Source organism: Agelaius phoeniceus, chromosome 7 (genome assembly GCF_051311805.1).
Source record: "Agelaius phoeniceus isolate bAgePho1 chromosome 7, bAgePho1.hap1, whole genome shotgun sequence".
In the NCBI taxonomy this organism is placed as follows: Eukaryota; Metazoa; Chordata; class Aves; order Passeriformes; family Icteridae; genus Agelaius; species Agelaius phoeniceus.
In genome coordinates this window covers 19,701,848-19,725,967 of record NC_135271.1, presented here as the reverse complement: position 1 = coordinate 19,725,967, position 24,120 = coordinate 19,701,848, and the positions used below count along the sequence as shown (strand labels likewise).

General features: G+C 39.3%; 1 protein-coding gene across 8 annotated transcripts in view; it reads right to left on the bottom strand.

Annotated features, from left to right (window-relative positions):
- GULP1 (GULP PTB domain containing engulfment adaptor 1) overlaps positions 1-21,878 on the bottom strand; it is a 144,516-nt gene extending 122,638 nt beyond the window's left edge. For 2 of the 8 annotated variants that reach the window (XM_077181145.1, XM_054636334.2), the window contains exons 1-2: positions 21,658-21,877; positions 2,433-2,486 (exon numbers count right to left, since the gene is read on the bottom strand). The gene's annotated coding sequence lies outside the window, so the exon portion shown is untranslated. Of the gene's footprint in view, positions 1-2,432; positions 2,490-21,657 lie in introns of all 8 variants that reach the window. The other 6 variants (XM_077181142.1, XM_077181144.1, XM_077181146.1 and 3 more) reach the window with 6 other exon arrangements.
- Between the last annotated feature and the right edge of the window lie 2,242 nt (positions 21,879-24,120).

The following is a 24,120-nucleotide window of genomic DNA, read 5'->3' as shown; positions in this document are numbered from 1 at the left end:
CATTCTTGAAGCTAGTCAGAGTTTGACAACTTGTCCTTAAAGATGCTTTAGCACACCTAGGCATCCCAAAGGATGAACGTAACTCATGCAAAACTACATCTGTTACAGTGAAAGCTTATCTTATGGTGAGAACATCTGGATGTGTAGAAGGGACTGGAAACTTCCTTTTTCATTCCATACAGGCTCCACTGTTTTTTCTCTCACCTTAGACAAATGCAAGCACCACTTTATAAAAGGAAAAAATAAAAATCACAGCGCTTGCCTTTTTATTAACTTAAGTAACAGATTTTTTTTTTCCTTTCCAATCTCAACCTAATAAACATCCAGTATTACTGTGCAAATTAATAATAAAGACAGATGGGAAGTGGGGAAGACAAGAAAGTCTTGCATTAATCCCACAGGTGGGGTTAAAGATACCAAGACAGAGCTGGAGCTCTGATTAATGCCACTTAGAGTATATTTGCTTACCCCTATGGAACCATAAGAGCACACCAGGCTTTGTTCAAGAAATAAATAAATAAACCAACAATTCACAAGGCAGTTTTTCATTAGATATTTGGCATGCAAGTAAGAGTAATCAGGGAATATAGATATAAACAACAGCTTTCTATTCATTCTGTCCCAATAAATAAGACCCTGGAAGAGTGCTCACTGTAACTAAATGTATCTAACAATTTTCACAGTGCAAGTACTAAAATTTGAGGCTTTATTCTTAAGCAGAGAGGCAAAAGCCAGAAAATAAGGCAAGTAAGTGAAGCTCACACAGACTCTTACACAAAGAGTGACTGTCCCATGTGACAAGCACCAGCAGAAAGAGCCCATTTATATTTCTCTGTCTCCAACAATCACAGCTGAAATCTATCTTTAGGAGCCTGATCTGAAGTTCAGAAGTCTTAGTATACTGCTGATTCTGCAGAACTCATACTTCTGAATTATCATGTCTCCCTATTTATGCCATAGACCAACATAATCTGGTGCCTGGGAACACCAGGGCAAGGGCTGGAGAGAAAAAATTCTGCCTTGAAACACCACCTCTTTATAGACAAGGTTTATCTATGTTAAAAACAAGCCCCAAAAAAGGAAAAAAAAACACTAAAGCCCCAAATAAATCCAAAACAACTTGAAAAACACCAGCAACCCCTTTCCATAAGATTTTCATTGAGCTAAGAGCCCAAAGCTCATATTTAGAATATCAGACCATCTAGCTATTTCTGATTTATTTCTCAGAAATATTTTAATCAAGAAACTTCAGCTGGGATGCTTTAGAGGTGCCAGAACATCATCACTTGTTACAGAGTGTAACTCCCCACTCTGAGAGCACAGCCCATGCTGTTTACTTCTGCTCATGACAGAGTACTTGAGTACATCGTCCTCTCACCCCACACTCCTTTATTTCATCACATGCCTCGGATCAAAAATGCAATTATATTCTTCTAACATAAACCATGCAGATTTAAATTCTGCTCCATCTTGAGAGAGAGTAATTTAAAAGGTTTGTAAGGAAGTCAGGTAATAAAAATACCACAGTTTTATGGTAAGTCATGCTACGACTTCATCAGGAACAAATCCCTACCCTAGCTACTTCTGTAACTTCAGCACGTGAATTTGCTTGTGAAGTTCCAGAAGAGATTCTCCCTTCCCAGCTCCCCAGAACAGAGCCTGCAATTTATGCCAGTCACCAAAATCCTACAGCAAATCCTAACCATGGTCCTATTAATTTCAAAATCCATCTGACCTAGCCAGTGACACTGGTTCCTTGTACCAGAATGCAACAACTTGGATGGAAATGAAATCAATAGAACAAATTCAACAGAAGGTCACAAGTGTCATTTTTAATTACTACACTTCCCCAAGAAACTGACCTAGTAAAAAAGCAGATTTGTGTTCTCTCAAAGCAGTGATGACAACCTTACTCTGAAGTCACATCACCCAAAGCACTGACAACTACATCTGCACGCTCTGTGATCTAACCCAGTCTGGCACTGAAATAAAAATAAAGCAACAGACAAAATCAGCCTGTGAAAGTGAGATAAATAATGGTCAAGAAAAGGCACATCAAGGAACCATGAATTAGTAATAAAAGTTGACATAGATATGTGCTGGAAAGAAAGATTTTAACTGCCCTCATCCAGGATAAGGATTAGCTTTCATCATTCCACAATTATTATGGTTTTATGTGCCCTGCAGTGAAGGGCATTCAGAATAGCAAAAGGAAGAAGCATTCAGATAGCAAAAGGACCATGGGTGTTTACAGATTTTCCCCTGTGTAAACAGCACACTAAAACCTCCTGTAATATTTCTGTTCCAACAACAAATAGAAATTAACTTGATTTACATCAGATCAATCTAAGGGATTAGCTGTTTGTGCTAGTAAGCACATTTATGTGATCAAATATAGATATATAGTAAATCAGAAACGGTTATTACTGAACCTGATCTAGTGGTTCCCTCCTCTCCACGTGTCTTGCATCTCACCTCAAAGGTATCTGAAAGTTCAGAAATCACAATCATTAGAACAAACTCTCAGTAACTCAAAATGATTTTTAAATCTTCAATCCATACTTGCATATATTGCTAATACTTTGGACATGAAGTTTATCTGGCCTAGTAATTTGTCAAACATGAACCAAGAGATTATTTGAGGTACAATTGAACCTTTTTAAACACACAGAAGAAAAATTTGCCAGTGCAAAGAACTAATTAACTCCCAAGGGTTGAACAAATGTAAGAATTTTGGGGATGTGTTCTCTGGGACACACATCCACTACAACTGTCCCAAGAATTTCCAAGGCTTTTATGAGGTCTTATGAGAAATCACTTGAGTGCCTTCTTTGGGCAATTTTACCATGTCTAGTACAGAGGCTTTGTGTATACAAACAGCACAAAGTGTTGAATACTCTCATCAAATGCACTTTTTCCTAAATATTACACATTAAAATTGAAGTTTCCATAAGCAGATGTATTTCCTCTGAAGTTATCAAATGTAGAGAAATAAAACAGAAAAGAAAATTTTCAGTGGCCTGAAGAGGTCCATGTTAAAAAACAGTGTCATCATTCCCAGAGAAACTAAAAGCTTTCCAGTGCAAAAAGTGACATGCTCATCACAGCACTGTGGGCACAAAAAAGCTCAGCAGTCCTTGCTCTATGGGTTTATGTGCCTGGGATAAGGTCCACAGGTCATTTTTCACACTTGTCACAAGAATTTGTTCTCTGCCACAGGAACTCAACATTCAAGAGAAGCCCTTGATCTTCCTCACCGCTAGGAAAAGTCAGTATTTCTGGGATTCAGCCAGTGAAGTCATGCAAAGGCATAACAGTGACAGTTAATTACTTGCTAATCATGCTTTGGTTTCAGGATGAATGCCACCAGAAATACCTCATTTATTCTTTTCATTGATATTAGACATTCATTGTTACAATTACAAAAATTTAATGTCAACAATTCCAGAGGACTGTCTCTAACTGACATACTTGGAAAACTCATTTTTGTGTCTGCAGCTTGAAGAGATCATTCCACAAACCCCAGGCTGTTCAGAGCTGATGTGCAACTGAGAAAGAAGTACAGAATTTCAGAGAAGCCATACAGCAAAAGTTAAATATTTTGGTGTCAAAATACCCATCACAACTGAATTCAAACTTATCACATCCTTCACACTTTTGAGATATGAGATCCAGAGACTGGTCAGAAGTGTGCAATTTTCTTACCAATTTTTATGGACAATGGTCAATGAATTATTTTTTCTTGACATTTCAAGAAGTGTGACATTTCAAAGTCTGCTTTCACCACAGAGCTCTCTGTAGTTTCAGAGCAGACAAAGAGACTGCATTTTTCCTTTATACACATAGTTAGGCAATCAAAAAACATTCCAAATAATTTCAGAATTAATAAGACAAGCTTTACATAAGCATCAGCATAATTTTATTTCCAGGCTCACTTATGCCTAAAGAGTTCTGAAACTTGAATATGCTCAATATGAAATGTTAAATATTTACATCCCAGCTGACAATGACCTTGTGTTAAATTATTAGGGAACAACAGAATAGTTGATGTTTCCACAAGCATGGGTTAGAACTGGATATGCTAGCAAACACAAGTAGATGGACCATTACAGAGCCATAATTAATGACCACTGCCATACGCTGAGCCTCCAAATACTGCCTGTCATCAATATCTATTAGCAGAAGGCTGCAATATAAACATTTATAAAGCAGACACAATACACCAGCTAAACCACTAATGCATGTAATTGCTAACACAGAGCCATATGCTGAAAATTCATCTCTCTTTACATTTAACTTTTACAACCTAGGCAAATCAGACAACTGTCTAGCCCACAGTCTTCCAAAATTGCTTATTGAATAGAAAACTGCAATCAGCTGCCAGTTCAATTGTTTTCACAACATTCTACATAAAACAAATGAGGTCTGTTGCCCTGACTTGTGAAAGAGCTCCAGTAAATGCCAATTATAAGAGCAATTAGGGGATCAAATCTGACATCACAGGTTTCTCTATAAGATATTAGCTCAATGACTTTTTTATAAGCTAATTAGTCACGGACTCTAAACAAGAAACAGATGATCCAAAAACAATGATTCTGCAAAAGTGCATGTTGTCAAACCCCACGAGGGCAATAACTCCAACTTTCCAATAGGAATTATATCTGTGACTGTCAAGTCCTTCAAATATATTAACAATAACAATCTAAATTATGAACAAGAACGCATATATTGGAAATATTCCAAGCATGATCAGCTTCTGTAATGTTCCTAAAAAAATCCTGGATTTACCAATATTTCCTTTGTCAGAAGCCATATTACTAATCAAATATGAGATAAATCTGCAGGGATTGCACAAGAGGAAGAAAGAAGGAATTCCTCCATAATATAGTGAACTTGCCTCTTCCTAAAGGAAAAGAGAACACAGCAAGAAGTGAGTGCTTCAGTTGAAAATTCCTGTCACAAAGAGGCAAGCCTGGCTACCAGCACAATCCAGGAGAAAAGTAGTTTGATTTTCTGCAAAATGTTGTCTATATGATCATAACTGGGATTTCCTTATGCGTAGCCATAATGACAATATGTGATTATGCAATGACACTTTTTCTGTAGGCTATTGCCTTCTTCAGCGTACAAAACAGAGGCAGGTCACCAAATGAACATCTTGTCTGGTGGAACTTTGCAAAGCCTGGTGCATTATTTGCCACAAACCCCTCAAGGTGCAGCCTGAAGCCAGAGGACACCCACAAGAGACAGTTGTCTGGCAGCTCTCACCAGAGCACTTGATGGTCCACAAACTTGAATGTGTTTCAAAAATAGCGTTGTCTTATTTTACATTCCACCAGTGTGGCAATTCAACATAAGAGAATTCGGGTTCCCAATCTGAAATGAGCATCAAGCATTTTGCTGTCTCCTCTACTGAGAGGCTTAAACTCAGCTACACTCAAACTGATTTGCTGCAGGTGCACTAAAACCTGGCAGAAATTACAGAAACAACCTGCCAAGGAAACATGTGCAAGCCCTCAGGTGTTATTTCCTAAAGAGCTATAAAATGTGGAGTATTTTATGATCAAAGCAGGCTGCCCTTGATTTCAGGTATGAGAGTCAGCACTTGTTCAAATCACAGCCAAGAGCTAGGGGTAGGTATTCCTTGCATCAGCAAAAAGCTTCCTACAGCACCTTGACCACTATTAATTAGGAAAACCAAGGTGGGGTTGGGAATTACATTCCCCAGAATTATATTTGACTGGTTAAGTTTCATTTCAGGGTCTGGAGAGGGCAATAAGCTTTCAAGGAAGAAATTCTGTCTTTCTACCCTATACAAGGACAGAAAGACAGAATTTGTGTTTATATGTGGGAGAACACTGACTTATACACGTACACACTTTTTTGGAAAACAAATGCCACCCCACAGAGAAGCCACATCAAATATTTAGGCTACTCCTCACATAGGGGCAACCCAGAGCAAACCAGGCAACGCAGACAGAAGTTTTATATCAAGCCACAGCTTTCCTCAGCCAAACATACAGGCATAACCCTTTTTCCTCATTAAAATTACAACCTAGCTGATATGAAAATTAACCTAAAGGCCTCTGAACATGCTTCTCCAAAAAACTTCTAAGTTACTCCAGATATCTTACAACACATCAAATATGCTATGACACAAGTGCTAGAAAACCTAATAAAACTCTAGCAGTAACAACTGTCAAGAAGCCGCAAAAATATTCTGACCACGTTCATGTACTAACAACAGATGTAGAGACAGCCAGACAGGGCACCAAGAAATGCAGAAATAACATGGAATAAGCAGAGAGGCAGCAGTGTATGGGCACAGCATGGAAACTGGATACTTCCATGGGTTGCCTTTCAACACCCCATTTGGGACTGATGCCATGAGACCCACACGACCTCTGAAACCTCACACTGGTTGCAGCCATGTCTCCAACACCCTCACACTCCTGAATTGCCTTAGGGGTGAAGCATGCTGACATGGCTCTGGAGGTAAATCCACAGCATTCCTGGAGTGGAGCTGCTCCTGCTTTGCTTAAACCACAAGCTGATGTGTTCAGTTCTGTCTGCACCCTCGAGTGCAAGTTCATAACCACAGGTATGGGACTGGACATTTTTTCTTCATTTAGGAGACGCTTCACAGAGTCACAAAAGTTGTCATTATATATTTATTTATAATGTCATTACATACATATTTATTTTTCCCCACTTCTTTATTCCTGTTAAGGGCTATGTTGGTAACCATATGATACTGCTGCATTTAGTGTCAGGGTTCAACAAACAGAACTAAACATAAGCACATAAAAAAAGCATCACACGCACTACTGAAAAATCTTACAGTGACTTACATACTAATTTCACTAGAAGACTTTTGTAGAGTGTAACTATATATTCTCCTACAACCAATTCAAGAAACAACACAAAAATTGAAATTACATTGGCTTTACTACTTTACAAATCAAAATCTTCATTAGACACACCCCATGCACAGCCATCCTCACTTACAAAACTACCAACTACTCAGATTTATCTTAACAAAAGCAGCTCCTCTAAATGAATCACAATCACCTCAAGAACTGTTAGTCTACTAACTGAGACTGGACATAGTGACATACTTGCTAGGCAGCATGGAATGATATTTCTATTACACCTGGATTATATAGAATAGGACTGCAAATTCTAGACTTATAAAAACCAAGGCTTTTTTGGGGACTGAATGTTTGTTACTGAAGTTGACAAATACAACATGTAAAACAGACTACTTATTATAACTAAGAAATATTTTTTTTAAGTAACCAGGATCTCAGTGATGAAGTATTCAGAAAATATCAAGTAGAAATACTGAAATGTAAGTAAGAATAGACATTTTACATAAATTTTTGACTGTAATAGACAATTCAGCTAGGCACACTGATAAAAATTATCTAGAGCCCAAACACTAAACTGTGTGTTCATGTAGGATGTAATATGCAGAGAGACTTAATATCTTCTATTTTCAAGCAATAAATATAAATTCAAGCTGTGTCAACAATATAACCAATGGACTAAACAGATGTAGGTGCATGAAGCTTAAAGGAAAAAGCTTTACTTCTCTGCCACAGATATCCCACTTTGTATCATAAAAACATCTAATTTGTTCACTTGGGCAGTTTGAGCCAGGAGGTGTCTTTTAATCCTTGTTTCACCACAAAGAAAACTTCCATCATATTCTTTGAATTTTAGAGTTCTGTACAATCGCATATATTCTCCTTTCACAGATATCACCACATTCAATGTGCATTTTTGGACTGGAAAAGAAGCAGGACACTGATGACACTTATTGCAAAGTCCAGGACATCAGGGTTAATGTATTCCATTCACTCAGATTGCATATAAAATAAACAGTTTTATAACTAAAAACCTCCCCCACAACTATAACTACTGCTATGACAGAAGTGACAGATTTTTTTTTTTGGTTGGATGGTGGTTTTCTCTTACTTGAAAAATAGAGTAAAGCATATTTTAAGCATATTGTCCCTAATAGTTACCATAAATCTCCAAAAAGACTTGCTGAAACTTGAGATATTATCACTTCACATCTTAGGTGTCCTGCTTGGTATTTAGATCAGCAGTGTGTTTCAGCTAGAATTATACACAGTGTTGTCTTCAGGACATTTGCATTTCTCATCACAGAAGAGAACAATAATAGGAAAAGCCTTCTTTGTAAAACATATTAAGCATTAAAAAAATCACAAATGACATCATTGCAATGCAGCAGATGAAAGGAAAATCATTTTGCACAGGACCCATCTTTTCATCCAGAGGAGAACACCAGCTCATATTTAAACTCAGGAGGTCTTGGTACAACTTTATCACCTATTATGCACATCAGAAATGGAAACTGGAGTTTGCGAAGAACCACAGTGGTCAGAGGAAAAGAGTGTTTGTGAAACACCACAGAGATGGAAATTGCATCCTCATTGTTTAAGTCACACCTATTCCTTGTTTTCTCCTCAGCAATTCCAGATGGGGATCAGGGACAAAGAACAAATGTGGAACTATTCTTTCAGACTCCCAATTCTTGCTTTCATCAATTAGGTTATTGCTAACTTCTGTGAATGAACTGGGAGATGCAGATGGACACGCACATTCAGTTACAAAAATGTGGTGGAGAATTAGAGGTATAAAAGGAATAATGGAGAATATAAAGAAAAAAAAGGCAGCTAAAACAACTGAAAAACACATGAAAGCAAAATTTAATTTTAAATTTAAAATTTTATCCAATTGAAATGTATCATAAGATAAAAAAACTGCAAGCATTGACAAAATTAACAAAAATCAAACAAAAAGCAGCAGAATTACTGTATAGAAAAGGTACCAATCAAACAAGCACAGCTGATGAAGCAACCCAGTCAACAACAAGATGCTAAAATTCTTTCATGTAATAAGAGTAACCTTCAAGGCCTCAAGATGGACATTACTACATAGCTGCTTGCAAGGGGAAAACAGACAGAGGCACCACACAAGATTTCCTCCTTTAGTTGTTGGTTTCATTTGAAAGCACCAAACCATGCCAAGCCATAAAACCCCCCAAAAATAAATACAAAAAACCCCCAGCAAGTCTGAATCTTGTGCAGATAGAGGAAGAGGTCATTTAGAACATTGCTGAACCAAGAATATTGAAATGACACCTGAACACAACCAAAATATGCAGCTTTAAAGCTGTCCAGATTTCTGAAGGAATATTTGTAGGAAGAAAAATTGGCTGCAGATCCTGGGAGCATATGGAATGCATAGAGGCCACCTACAGCAAACTGAGAATTCCATAGAAAAACAGGTAAGCTATTTGATTGATAGCCCACTGCCAAAAAATCTGGAACACTGAAGAGACATGGGAAAACCAAGGAAATTTATGTATACTGTACATATATTGGCTGTGACATGCCAATTCTGCTGAAGCACAACTGAGTGAAGGACTGTCTACTGAAAAACCAGACTGAAGAGGGCTAAAACAAAAGTTGCAAGAAAACAGAATGTGCTAAAATGTGATAAAAATAGAAGATAAAAGAGATGACTGAACTGCATGAGTATGATAAGGAATTCACAAGAAAATTCACAATGTTGTGCACCAGGCCACCATAAGGCCACTCCAAAACAAAGTGCTGGGAAGGTTGCATCCATTATGATGAAGCTTAATGGATTAATTTTCATGACCAAGAAAAAAACCCCAACCTTTTATCAGAGACTTTATTACAGGCAACTGCCACTAAAACTCAGCACACTTGAGTGATGAGTAAGAATTCACTGTTTCAACCACATTGTAATCCAGTCAGCTGCATGTCTCCTACAGGGACAGTGACATCAATCTCTCTTTTCTAACAATTCATCAGAGCTTGTGAAATGCATGAAAATTTTATTGGAGGACTCCAACAAGTTCCAAAATCATTGCCAGGGAGAGAGGCAAAAGGAAAAATGGGACTACTCTGCTGCAGCCCAATTCCACTAGAGACTAGCTCAAAAAAGCCCAGTTTAAAAGGTCTGCCTTCTTTTTCAAGATCAGTCCCTTGAACACCTGAATCCCTCCTCTCTTCCAGCACCAGCAACACCATTAACCGAAAAAAGATCTGCCAAAAGGCAATTAAATTCTGGCAGGTTGTTCCACACTATGATACACCTTACAAAAGTCAAGATTCAAAGGCAAAATTCTATCTTTAGCAACAGCATATTTTAAATGGGAGTGCGAAGGGACAACAGCCACTGGACAAGACAGAGCCACCACACAGTTTGCTCCAACTTCTGCTTCTTTTCTGTTATTAGTTAAAAGATAAGCTGAGCTCTGATGCATTCAAAAGTCAATACATCCCTCATTTTTGAAGAGAGGTGAGAACCAAGAAAAAAGCTTTTTTGTTTGTTTTGTTCTGATAGAGCTCAGCAGGAAAACAAAAGACACCTTCCTAATACACACACACAGGAACCTCAATTCATAAACTGGATTTAGTAACAACAAGGTTTCTGCTTTTCTGCACTACAGCACTGTTCATCCTCATTTATTAAAGTGGGGTGCCTTGAAGAGGACAAAAGTGAAGTAAAGGCCAGATAGAGACAATGTCCATGTGGATAAATCTGTTCTGGTTGTGTCAGCAAAGAACTGCCCTGCAAGCACTGAGGAAACCAGTGTATGACAAACCAGTGCCTGGGGTTTATGTCTGTTTGGAAAAGCATCTGGATTGCATTTTACTCTGTTGCTCCACAGTTAGACTGAACATGTCTAAATTAACTTACTCCTCCCACTTCCCACTTCTTGGTCATACTTGATCCAGTTCCCATACCAAAAATACCTGAGCTGGTACCCACAGAATGGTGCACTAGACAGGAGAAAGATGGCAGCATATGGGGAAGTGCTTCAACCACTATCTCAGGAGCATCATTTCACTGTAAATGACTTCCACAACTGCAGGGTGAACATCTTGACACCCTGAGAAGTCACATAGACACGAGCAGGATTCCTACATGCACACAAAACAGAACTAATGACCATAAAATTACCATCATTCACAAAGCAATTTCGCACATTTCAGCTCTCACACTAGCCAGTCCTTGCCACGTATACCAGTTTTCCTAATATCCACATGCCAGGGCAGACTCAAATAATTGACACTTTTCCAGATAAGTGACAAGATAGGAGTGAGCAGAAAACCCTCTCCCCACCCACCCTTCACACTTCCAGGGTGTCAGAAGCTCGGAGTACAGTTAATAAGTTGCTTTCTCCAGACATGCTACAAATTTATCTGAGCTGCAACATCTCTCTGAAGATCTTACCTCGTAAAAGGTTCCCAAATATATTGTGAAACACAAATTTCAGAAGTCTGTCAAGATATGTCAAGATTCTACCAAGTTTGTCAGCTAAGAAGAAATACACTTGATTCTACCTTAGAGAAACACAATTCTACCTTAGACAAACACTGCCCAGGACTTATATTTGTGTCACGTTTTCCAAATAGCACCTGAAATAATACACAATTGAATACTGCTGTCTAGGGGGAAAAGAGGTATTTAGACCATAAACAAACAGGATCAAATTAGCCAGAAGTACACATGCCTTGCAGCAAGCACAAGAAACACAACAGCAAATAACACACATAAATATTCTTCAAAAGCATCTGGCAAAATCACCATAATGAATTCAAAATATTCAAGCAATTATTTCCAGCCAACCACTTATTTCCTTCAGAACTGAGATCCTCAGCATTTTATTATTTTCTTTACTGTCAAGGCATATTTCCTCAGTAGTTTGAATTTTTTTTTCCCTGCCATTTGGCTAAGCAACTAAGTAACTTACTCAGTAACTTCCAGACGACCTAGCAAATGAAATTTATTTGGATTAAATAGCAACAGATTATTTCAGTGGTTAAGCAGTCACGGGTATGCCAGCAACATAACACATCTCAAATATATTCCAATAATCCTATCAAGTATGCTTTTACTTATCTTTCACTAAACATCTCTTTTATCACCCATTTCTTCATACCTTCTAATCATGGCTCATTTCAATGTTAAAAAACCTGAAATCCCAAACTGAAAAGCACACAGAATCCCAACAAAGATAATTTTCTGACTAAGAGGTACATAAGGGACTGCTGTGGAATTACTAGTGTTTACAACTATAAGCATATTTACTGCTTTCCATCCTTTACAGGACAGATTTGTTACAGTTGAAAGCTTTCCCTTCAGGGCCTTTTAGAGAAGCACATATATCCCACAGATATGGCATAACCCATAAAGTCATCTCAGTAAGGCACAACACAACTGTTCTCCTGGGGTTTTCTCAGAGTACAAGGGCAAGAGGAGGAAAGGGACATGGAAAAAGGAAGGAAAAGGTGTGCATGCAGGAGAGGGAAACTATACCTTTAATTTAGAGCTGAAGGGACTTTAGCTCATCTAAACCAGAAGTCTTTTCCATTCCCCACCTTTTGCTTGTCAGATTTTGTTTATTTTTCTGACTCATTACTCAAAAATTTCCTAGATCCTAATCAAGTCTAACAATGCTTCAGAGGAAACACAACTCCAAAATGGGAAGGGGGAGAAAGTCTTATTTAGGAATTCTTCATAAGCCATTAAGTTATAAAAACTCAGGATATCCTCCAGGAATGGTAAGAAAAATGCTACATAATAAAGTACAATATCCTTAAGTCATCAAAACATGACTTGGCTCTGAATTCTGGATGTCAAGAGCTTAGATGGTGACTGTTCATTCTTATATTGTACTTCTGTTTGAAGTACCCCAGATTCTTCCAGGAGTGGAGTTCGAAATGAATTTAAGACTCAAGCCAAAAGAATCACAGATGAGGAAATCCTGGAACATATCAGTGGATCAGTGGTCAGCAAAGATATCTGGACACACAAAATATATGAATCACAGAGTCTCCCTCAAAAGGCCTCTGTTGTTAGAGAGCCTCCAGAAGAAGCAGCTTTCTACTCCATTTTAAATGATCACCTTGGCTGACACAGGCTACACAAGATGCACTTCATCAAAAGCCTCATCCATGAGCACTTGAAAATGATTCACTTTACCCACACAATACCACCTCTCATTTTTATTAGCTCTATATAACTTTCTTACTGGCTTCAAATAAAATAGACAAGCAAATGATGTTGCATATATTTTTATAGCGATTACATTTCTTTCCATCTATGGAGATTTAAAAATAAAAACTAAGTTGTTGTTTTATTTATGAAATTTGAAAATTTAAAAGACAAAACAGACTAATATGAGAATAAAATTCAGATAAAGATATTTTGTAAATGCATTTTAGCTCAACAAAATAACATTTGCTGCTAAGAGATCCTTTATCCTCTTAGATTCAACCTTGGGAAAACAAGTCTAAGGCTGCAAACTTTTCACTAAAGCATGTCAGCCTTTTATGAGTCTGAAGCTGGGTTTAGAATTCATGGTGCAAGTTGTAAATTTTGAAAACAGAGAAGACCAAAAGCTATCAGTTTTACAGGAAACAAGTATGTGTATTAACTGTACATGCTAGGCTTGCCATCTAATACTAAATGTCATGTAGAATAATCTTATTTCTTAATAATCTATTTTAATTTGATAGCTACATGAAACAGGGTGCCATGACACCATATTACTGCTAAGTAGTCACACCCTCTCCCCTTCTCCTCCTCAGCCAAAATCTAAGCAGAGTGACAACTTTACATCTACTGCTGTGGATAATAACCAGCATTTCCATTTTTGTGCAAGGCTGGAGAAATAAACACCATACAGAACACCAGGCATTAAGGCAGTTCCTCAGAAGTACAGCACACTATCCTTGCCTGCCGTGACACAAATCCTCCTTCCTCGCAGCAGCACTGTCACTTGTGCAGTTAAATCATTTTTGCCTTGCCAATCAGTACCAAAGCCAAGCAAACACCTGCTTGTTTTTAAGAGAAATAATCAACGGTGCTGTCAACTGCACTTCAGCCTCCTGACAGATCACTGCAACGCCCATGTAGGCTCTGCTTGCTCTCAGCTCTCCACACTGGCAGATTTGCAGTGGCCACCAGCTGTCTCATGCCACCCCAGTCAAAACCAGTAAAAAAAGAGCCACATAGCTGTACTGATAGCTGGGGCTATCACCCATGCAAGCACATCAGTCAGTGTGGCATGGCTGAAAGGCCAGATAAGGATTTGGATTCAGGAATTACTCTGCATACCAGAGAAAATTACTAATACAAAACCAGTCTAACAGCTTAATAGCCGCATTCAATATCCTCAGCCACAAAGCAAGGGGATTGGAACCAAGACCTCTGGGAAATGTACTTAATTTTGAAAGAGAAAACAATAAACAGCTCATATGCTCTTCTAGATTGTCACATTTGCTGTTAATGGCAGAGTGCTTGTGACAAACACATGGGATTGCCAGTCAGTATGGCCAGGTTAAAGCACAACTTGCAGATTCTGCTTTCAGGGCAGAAGCAATAGGCCTTGAGAGAACTAAGCCTGGGAACAGCAGACTGGCTGCTTTCTTAGGTACCATTTCAAACCCATGGGGACTAAACCAGAAACAGAGCTCCCCTCACAGAATGGGATGGGAGGGATGATGGAGAATAATTTTTACAGGCTGGAATGCTTCTAGGTGAGTTATTTTGGTCTCCGAAGAAATCTAATATGCTTTTAAAAGAATAAAAAGTAGAATTAGCAGTGGAGAGTCCCACCGAAGTAGAAGGACAACAAGCAATTTAACAAGAATTTTAACCACTAGCAGTTGAACAGTTCCAAATGGCTGTGCAAGAAAATGTTACCTTACATGTCCCTTTCCCAGCCACAGGCATTGGCCCCTCTCTTATCTTACCACCCTGCAAAGACAAAACCAACCCCTCACCAAGAAAAACCAGCTACAAACTCTGATTTACAAGAAAAAGTATGAAGCACTGCATTGGTAGCTACACATGAGCCATTTCATCCAGTCAGGTGAAACCTGGAAATTCTCTCTTTTAGGAATGTTAGCATTACACACACTGACGTAACTGCTCAGCAGTGTTGACATACTGCATTTCACACCATAAAACACAGCAAAAGCAAACAATTAAGTGCAATTACTATATGGCACAGAAAGATTAAGGAATTAGTAACAGCTCCAGCTGCACAATTTGTTGGCAAAGTATTTCTTCCATCCTAAGCCCATTTGCACAACATGATAAATTGAATATTAATGCAACATGTAACTTACAAAATTAGTAATACAATTTTTAGGCTGCTTGAATCAAGAAAAAGACTGTCCTTATCTCAGACATTAAAGACCTTTGTGTTTACAAATCCACAGTGGGCTCTGCTTTAGAGCTTACACATGTGAAACAGATTAAGAGGCACCACAGTGGGGGTTAATGTCTCAAACTTTCTGCTGGCTACATCGTCAGCCCCCTGCTGCTATTTTCTATCCCAAGTAAAGATTGAGCATCATTTACCATATACACTTCACCTCTCACTTTTCCTTTGACAAGGCTCCACACATTAATCCTAACTACAGTTACTCTAAAGCAGGCATGACTTGGGCATATGATACCCTGCAAGATGAAATCACCCTTTAGCTTTCATTCCCAAGTGTCCACTGCTTTGGAAATGATGGTTCTGCCACTTTATCCATTAGGAAGCAGAAAAAAAAGAGAAAAGCTATCAGCTGCAATTTTCAGCAGTGGGGCAAGCCTCACAAGAGACTTTTTCTTGGAGACCCAAGTCCTAAAATTTGGAGTTTGTGTGAAAAATAAATTGTTTTCAATACAAAATAAAGTTCAGGTCTACATACCTGTGCAAAGAAAAAGCCTTAAAGAAGGAAAACAATACCAAATGTTCACAAGGAGCCTGTAGTATTTTAAATCTCATTTTTTTTAAGATTTTGTTTTTTTAGGGAACCTGACTCACAATCTTTGAATGCACTCAGCTGCCAACACAGCATGTAGGAAGAAGGCATTAGAGACTGCACATATCTGCACAGCAAGGCATTTGGAAAGATGGCCTTGACAAAAATTAAGAAAATAGGTTTGAGGACATGAGAAACTTTCTTAAACAACTCCTAATGTAACTGGCATGCAAAGATGATTGCTGTTCCAAACAACATTTTGAGATGTGACTGCAGGAAAAATAATCTATTTTACTGGGAACACAGTCCTTTATCTAGGCTCATTACCTCACTTCAGTGATATGTTCCAGAAGATTTCACAACAGATTAAGAAAAAAAGTGCTGCTGTTTCAAGAGACACCTTCTTTAAAAGATGTGCAAACACAGACACACACCCTGAAATAAAAGCTCCCAATCTGACAAAAGAAAAAATATATTCATTAATATCAGTAGTACCTTTGTGTGCAGGAAAACCAATAATTACACTGGGTGGCAGATCTAAATTGCCAGCACCAGCACAGAAGAGACTTGCCAAAGCTGAGCAGACCCAGCCTGCAGCTGGGGAAAAAACAGCTCTCCCCAGGGACCCCTGCCACAAGGAGAGCTGCAAGACCCAGGGGACAAAGATGTTTGGAAGGGAGGTGGTTGCCCTTTCTCCACAGCAGGAGCAACCTCATCCCAGCCTTTTGCCTAGTGGAAAACAATTTTGATTTTGCTTAGACTGCTGAGATCTCTGAAAAAGCCTTTAAGGGCTACAGGGATTTAGAGTAGATCACCTGGAAAGTTTAAGCACAATGTTTAAGTGCCTAATGTCCCATTCTGCCTAGAAGGAACTGAAGATGGGACATCTGCATGTAAAAGAAAAATAGAAACAGAATAGAATATTAAATGCCACAACATTTAGGCTGTACTAGGTCAGGATCCTGATTTGCACATTGTGGCACTGCTGCATTGCACATTTGGTCAGAATTTTCCCCATTAAAACTAAGGGGATGGAGAGAGCAGAGGAAGAATTGAAAAAAAGAAATCACATTAAAGATCTTAGAATGAAATCACTCTTTGAGGACTGTTGAGTTCTCTGGAATATTTTATCTGAAAAGAATGAGGAGGAATTTGCATGCAGTTTTACAGCTTTCATGTTATTTTGGGAATTATGAGAAGATTGAAGAGATAAGGCTTCTGTATCCATATCTATTCCCAAATACTGGAGTATCCACATACCCTTCTCCACAAGTCTCTAAAGAAAGCCAGAAACAGTCATCACACACTTTTGAGTGGCAAAAGATTTGCCTTAGAATTCCCAAATTTTTCAACATAGAAATGTTATTTACTTGCATTGCTCAGGATATCTCTGCAGCACAGGAATAAACAGAATTTCCAGAGATTATAGTTCTAATTTCTGGTGACTCAAAAAAAAAACCAAAAGGCACCTTAACTCTGTCAACAGAGCCAGCTGCAGTCTCCAACCAGCACATTATTAAGAGAATTGTTTACCAATTTACACTTGTGCACACCATTGCAAGGCAAGGGTGTTGATCAGGTATTGCTGACAGAATACACAGGAAAAACATTTGGCTGCACAGATGTTGCTGATTCTTTATAACTCCAAGTGATATAGTAAATGGAGAAAACACAGCTCATTTCTCAGAATAAAACCAGAATATGCAAGCTTAGGGTGCAATACAAAATAAATGCAGTAGTAACCAAGTGATTATATACTAATAAGATGAGTACGTCAGACTCTGGAATTAAAATGACAGAATTTTTAATGGCTGCCCTTGAAAACAGAAAAAAATACTGCAGAAGTTAAAGAAATCCAGTGCCTTAATCTAAGAGGCTTTCCAGTACTTTTTGACAAATTATCAAGCAGCCTGTGTGAAACTGTAGGTGTTACAGCCTGAGTTCTGCTTCTTGCTTCAGTAAAAACTACATAGATGGCTGTCAGAACCCAGGTGTTGTCTGTTCTACAAACATGTTTGTTTCTTTCAGCTACAAAATTCTACATTATTTCTGTCTTTGCTGCTATGTAATTACACATCAGAAAGGTAAGTCACTTCAGCCTGATAAAACAATCATAATTTCAATTTGGAGCACCCTCTTAGCCTGGTGATAAGAACATCTGCTTAAACTGGCAGAGGAGAGGAGGAATGAAAGTGGAAATGCTTTCCTGGGAATTTATGATGTGTTTTCAGCTGGATAAATTCTCTGTTGGGATCCTGGATGAAATCTGTGGTCACATCACTTTGGACTCTTGATGTTCAGTTTAGTGTAACAAACGTTCTCTGAAACCACCCAGCAAGGGGGTCCTTAAGGGAGGACTGTCTGCTTGTTACCTGCAGTGGACCTGAAGCCTAGATTAAAAACACATTTTAAGTGCATGAAAATGCTTAAGAAAAAATATTTTTAAAAATTAAGAGCTACTACTGACCATCCCCAGAGTCTTTGCAGTGCCCCTGGGCAAACAGAGGGGCACAGACAAGGTGCACAGCCAGATATGTGAGACTGAAAGGGTGGGCAGTGATGACACTACTGTCCTCATGGGATAGACCACAAAATAAAGATAATTGACTAAGTCTACCTTCTCCTTCCTCCCAGCCCTAACCAGCACAGGCTGTGACTGTAAACCCAGATCAAGGCTGCACACTCAGTGGTAGTAGTTGGCCATCCCACAACAGCAAAGCCACAGAACAGCTTGATCAAGCATTTAAGTCACAGGGAATGTTCAGGGGAGCACTGGCAGTGAGGTAGCAAAGCTATCTGCATGAACAAAGCCAACATTCTGATCCCTGGGATTCGGGAGATACTAGGAAGGAAATTACTTCCAAAGCTATTGACAGATACATCTGCATGCACAGTTACATTCTGCAGGTAAGAGAACCAAAGAGAACATTGTTAGGTAGCTATGCAGAGGCACTGTGTGTTGTAACAGGGGCAGTATTGTTTGCTCTTTTCTGAATTACAACCTGAGTCTCTAAAGGAGATTATCCCTTCAAAAATCAGATTACAGTAAGGCAAAAAAGGCAACGGGGAAAATGTTTACTTCTGCCCAATTAGCATATTCTTGTGCAACAACTCTATGAAGCCATGAACTAATGATTTTTTTGCCCTGTCTCAGAAGCTGATATACTTGGAACACAGACTCAACTTCTGCCATGCACTCCATCATTGATAATAACTAAAAAGTCTAAGAGACCTGCAGGTTTTTTTGAACAGAACCTGGTGGACTTGTCAGCTCTCAGTGTTCTACTTATTCTCTTGAAAAAAAAAAAATTACAGAACCAGAATCCTGACACAAGCCATACTAGGTATGACCAAAGTGTAGTGATATGGTAGTTTCCCCCTCTGTTCTCTCAAGCCCCAGTTCAAGCTGAAGCTGCCCTTTAATTAATTCAGCTGGTAGTTCTAATTATGTTCTTATGACATGTTCAAGCAGTACACTCTTGAGGGATTATCTCAAGAGGAAAAACTAATTCTATAATTATAATACAAATACCAGTTTATTGTATTAGACCTCTCAAGTGCTTCATGCAAATCTCCTGACTATGACTTTTAGAGCATCCAGCAATGTTTACAAACACCGTATATTACAAACAATGTTTACAAACTGCTACTGAACCACGAAATTTAACTTTAATTTGCTAGTCTATTGCATGTAGACAAAGCGAGCTTGTAAAGGCAATTCTGAAATGACACATCAGGTGAGTGCTTTGCAGAACAAGAGACGCACGATCTTTGAACTCTAGAAAAACCCTCAAAAAGGTTACAAAGTTACCTCCAAAGACTAAGGAGGCAATACAAACCAGTAGCTTGTATAACATCCCACCTTGTTTTCCACTTCTGTTAACTACATCCTCCTTGCCGTCCTCCAGTAGCAGGAGATTTCCTATGAGATTTAAAATGCTTTATACAGAACATTGTATCACAGTTCACTGTTGCAATAATTTTAATTTCTTTACTCATCACTCACAAGGCACACCCAATCACGTCATCCTAATTTCTCATGCAACCAGAGTTGTATTTGCTTCTGCTTATTTCCAGCCCCCTTTTGTTGATATTCTGCAGCTCTGCGGAAAGTATAAACCAAAGTTCTCCCTTGCATCCTTCAGCACCATACCATAACACCAGGCTTTTAATCCCTAAATAACTCTCTTTATCCAAGCCATTCAAGTAAACATATGCCTTTAATAAGATCTATAATCACTAACATGTTCATGCAGTTAAAATGCATCCCAGAAAAGTGTACATATGGCTAATAATTATGAAATTATTTTCCCCCTCTTCTGTTATTCCTTCCTCCAAGTTCAAGTGGATAATCTCCAAATATTTGAAGTTGTACCTGACATACTACTGCATGACAAACCAAGTAAATCTACAACTGAGGCAAAACTTACTGTTCATTCTGAAATGACCATAAAAATAGAAGCTTGACCTTGAAAAAATATATTATTTTCCTTTCTGATGATTTTGCCTTATTTTGATTAACACCTTAAGTAGCTCTGAAATACTGCTTATCCCTACAACAACTCAAAGGTACCACTCATGTTACATCATGTTACATGATCATCTAACACATAGGGGAAAAAAATAATGGAAAATAACTTCTAAAAGGAGAAATATTCACATAACACACAAATACAGATGCTTATTTGTATTTATACTGAATAAACTAAATATATTGCTTTAATATTTTATGTGAATTTCTGCACATCAAAGCACCTTCATAATCACCTTCATGTATACCTTGTTTTCCAGTTTATTGAGGGGTTTTAACATCTTTTTAGTTGTGATAACTTATTCTTTCCATAAAGATGACGTTTTAAGAACTTGTAACTGCAATGGAACTGTAGGAACTGAAAAGTTTAAAAGTTGCATGCTATTTAAATTAGAAATCTAATAAGTGTCTCAAGTTCAAAAAAAGACCCCAGAAATCTATTTCTTCGGAAGGGAGCCAATTCCTTTGTATGAAGAATACAATTAACCTTTACGTGCCTTTGATTGACTCTCGGTGCCCCCTAATAAATGACGAGGGCAGTGAAATTAAATGAACAACATACTTTTACACGTTCCTCTAATTGTCATACAACTTTCAGACCCTCTCAAACTGAGAAATTCTCCCTGAATCTCCCTCCCGACTCCAAAGCAGAGCTGCAGTCCTTGCTCAGACTTCTCTCTATTCTCATGATGATCGAGCAAACTCCTCCAGCACTCCACCCTCCCGACACACGCGGAGTTAAAATTATCTCGGTGGTTTGGGTTTGGTTACGAGCCGAAGATCCTCCCTTGTACAACAACTGAGCGCTCAGCAGCCCCAGCGGCGAGCTCGGCTGCCACGGCGGAGCCTCCCGAGGAAAACAAAACCTCCTCTCGGATAAAGGCTTTACTGTACTTACAACGGGGAAAAAACCCAACCCCGAATGAAAGGCAGCTCATTATTCGCCAGCTACTTGAAATTCACCAAGCCCTGCCCGTGCGTCCGAGAGCCCCGGGTCCGTGCGAGTGCCGGGCTGGGAGCAGCCGCTGCGGGCGGCCCCGGAGCGGGGAGCGCGGACCCCGCGGCAGCGCCACGGCCACGCAGGTGAGGCGGGACCCGCGGGGCAGACGAGCTGCCCCGGCACCCGCCCCTGCCAAGTTCCGCGCCGACGGCAGAGCGGGGCGGCGGAGCCCGGGGCAGCGCTCAGCCGCGGCGATCAACAGGCGCTCAGACCCCCGTGCCCCCCTCCGTGCCCCGGTGTTCGCCCCCCGGCACCGCGGGGCAGCGGCTGCCCCGGCGCGGGGCCCCGCGTACCTGCCGGGGATGAAGCAGCCGGGGATGGAGCCGCCCGTCCCGCCGCCTCTCCGCGCCGCTCCCGGCGCCCGCTCCGGCCACGGCCGCCCCGAAAGTTTCCTGACGTCAGCGCGGGCGGGCGGGCACGGACCCCGCCTGCTGCCGGGCCGGGCCGGGCCGCCGCCGCTGCTCCCGGGCTCCCCCTGCCTCCCGCCGGCCCCGCCGGGGCTGGGCAGCGCGGCAACAGCGAGAGGAGGCGTAAGGAGTAGGCGGCAGTCGAGAAAGTGGGGAACGCGATTTGGTAACTCTACACTCCTCAAGGAGGCATCTCCTAAAGAAAAGATACAGACACACTCGCACTGGTCTCGGTTAAAGCTGCAATGAATCTTGTTGGATACAGATCACATGCACCCAACAGCATCACACTTTGGAGAACATCTGCGGCACGCACTCCCCATTAAAATGTGCTTCAGAAACACCAGAACGGTGTAACACCATATATTTTTATGACAGTCATGGTATGCGCAAGTTAAGGACAAAGCATTTCCCGTTGAAAGGCAAGGAATTCATGTCTGCCATATTTTTTTTTTTATTCCTGGTGGGCTTCCACCAATAATAGGGCATGTAGTGTCTGTGGAAAGGCAGGAAACTCATCTATTATTCCTCCCTGATTGTTTTTTCTTAACAGCACATGAAAGATGCCTTCCATTTTGCATTAATCACTAGACAAACCTCCAGAATGGCCATTTAGAGAGCAGAACAAAACATGTCACTGAAATCAAAGCAAATGCCTTTTGTCTGCAGCAGGTGTATTCTTGTTTTAAAGACAAGATTGAAAACAGTTCAGGGTTGCAATTTATGGTCCAGAGTGGAAAGTTTCATGACAGAAAAAAACCTGTGAAGAGTAGAAGTCAGGAGCAGGCAGCTTTTTAAATTAGTAAGCTCTAGATAATTACATGCAAAAATATGAAATATGCAAAAATTTAATTAGTATGGCTGCCTTTTCCATTCATGATTAAACTAAAAACCAAAACCAATCAAATTCCAAAATAAGTACACTAAACCCAGGTAAATTAGTAGTTTTTCTGCTCTAGACATAAGAAAATGACTGAAATTTTCCATCAGTTTAGTCTCTCAAGTAAAGGAAACAAATAGGAACTTTTCACATGTTTCAGAGTTATTCGTAAATTTTACTAGGGAGCTAACAAGCTAAATCCCAAAACATAAATATAAAATTAATTCTGAGAAAGAAGGAAAATGGAAAACACTTGGGGAAATTGTATGAACTTCAAATTCTAAATAACATCAAATCCAGGAATTGTTTTCAGCAACTGCTTTCATACACTACACCTTAAATAGGTTTAGGTGGAGAAAAAAAAACCCAAACAAGAAGACTACTAAACCTGTCTACGGCAACATTAAGATAGTTGAAGGAGAATCTGAGCAAAACACATTTCATTCACAGATAATGCATGAGCCACCATCAGAAATAAACTTTTTTTGAGTGTTGTTGTTACTGACAGCTATTCCCTTACACCTTTCTGCAGCATCTGGTTGGAGCTGACAACTGCATTGCATGCATCTCCTCAGCCACTTGTCCCTGTCAAAAACAGTGACAGGGAGGATGGGAAGAGAGATAATCTAGGAATTGTATGAAATCATTGAAGAAAAGTAAAAGTCAGCTGCTATCCAGAACCTTATTTTTTTTAGAGTTTCTCAAAGATACAGACACAAACTCACCTAGTATAAGTTCCAAATTTTGTGATAAAACAATTTAGGCTTCAATTGCTTGTTTTTCATGTTTGTGTGGTTGGTTTTTAAAGCAACAAGGCAGTTTATGCAGTGCTTCCTCAGGCAAAACTGCAGTTCATCTCAGTGTCAGGAAGCATCTTGATCTATTTGGCATTCCACAACATACATGCAAAGTTGCTCTTTGGTTCGGATCATAAGCAAGTGCTCAGCCTTGTTCAGTAAGTGTACCAATTTCAGTTTGATTAGACAAGCTCAGCTGTCATCTGCAAAGCAGAGCACACTCTAGACCAAGAGAAAACATTTTGTCTATTGAAATACATGCTATGAATTTTTCAAAGGTGATGCAGAAAGCAAGTAAAATTAGGGGCACATTATAATTTTTCTGGTACCATAGCAGATTTTACACCAGAGGAAGCCAAAAAGTTATTATGCAGAATGCATTTTTTTACTTACTGGGGTTTTTTTTTTTACATATTCTGAAGTAAAATATGCTTGCTGAAATCAGAGTTTTTTTTTTTTTAAATCAAGTTATACCATTTTAAATGCAATAAAATTACATGTATAGAATATATTAGTCAGGAAAGGACATTTTTCAAAATCCCTTCTGCATGCAAAATCTTTTTCTTAAAGAGAGACATTTTATAACACAAGAGAAAAACACTCAGGACATAGGGAGCTTTCTAGTTCTTCTGTGATATATTTTTGACATAATCTGCACTGAAATGCCTAAAT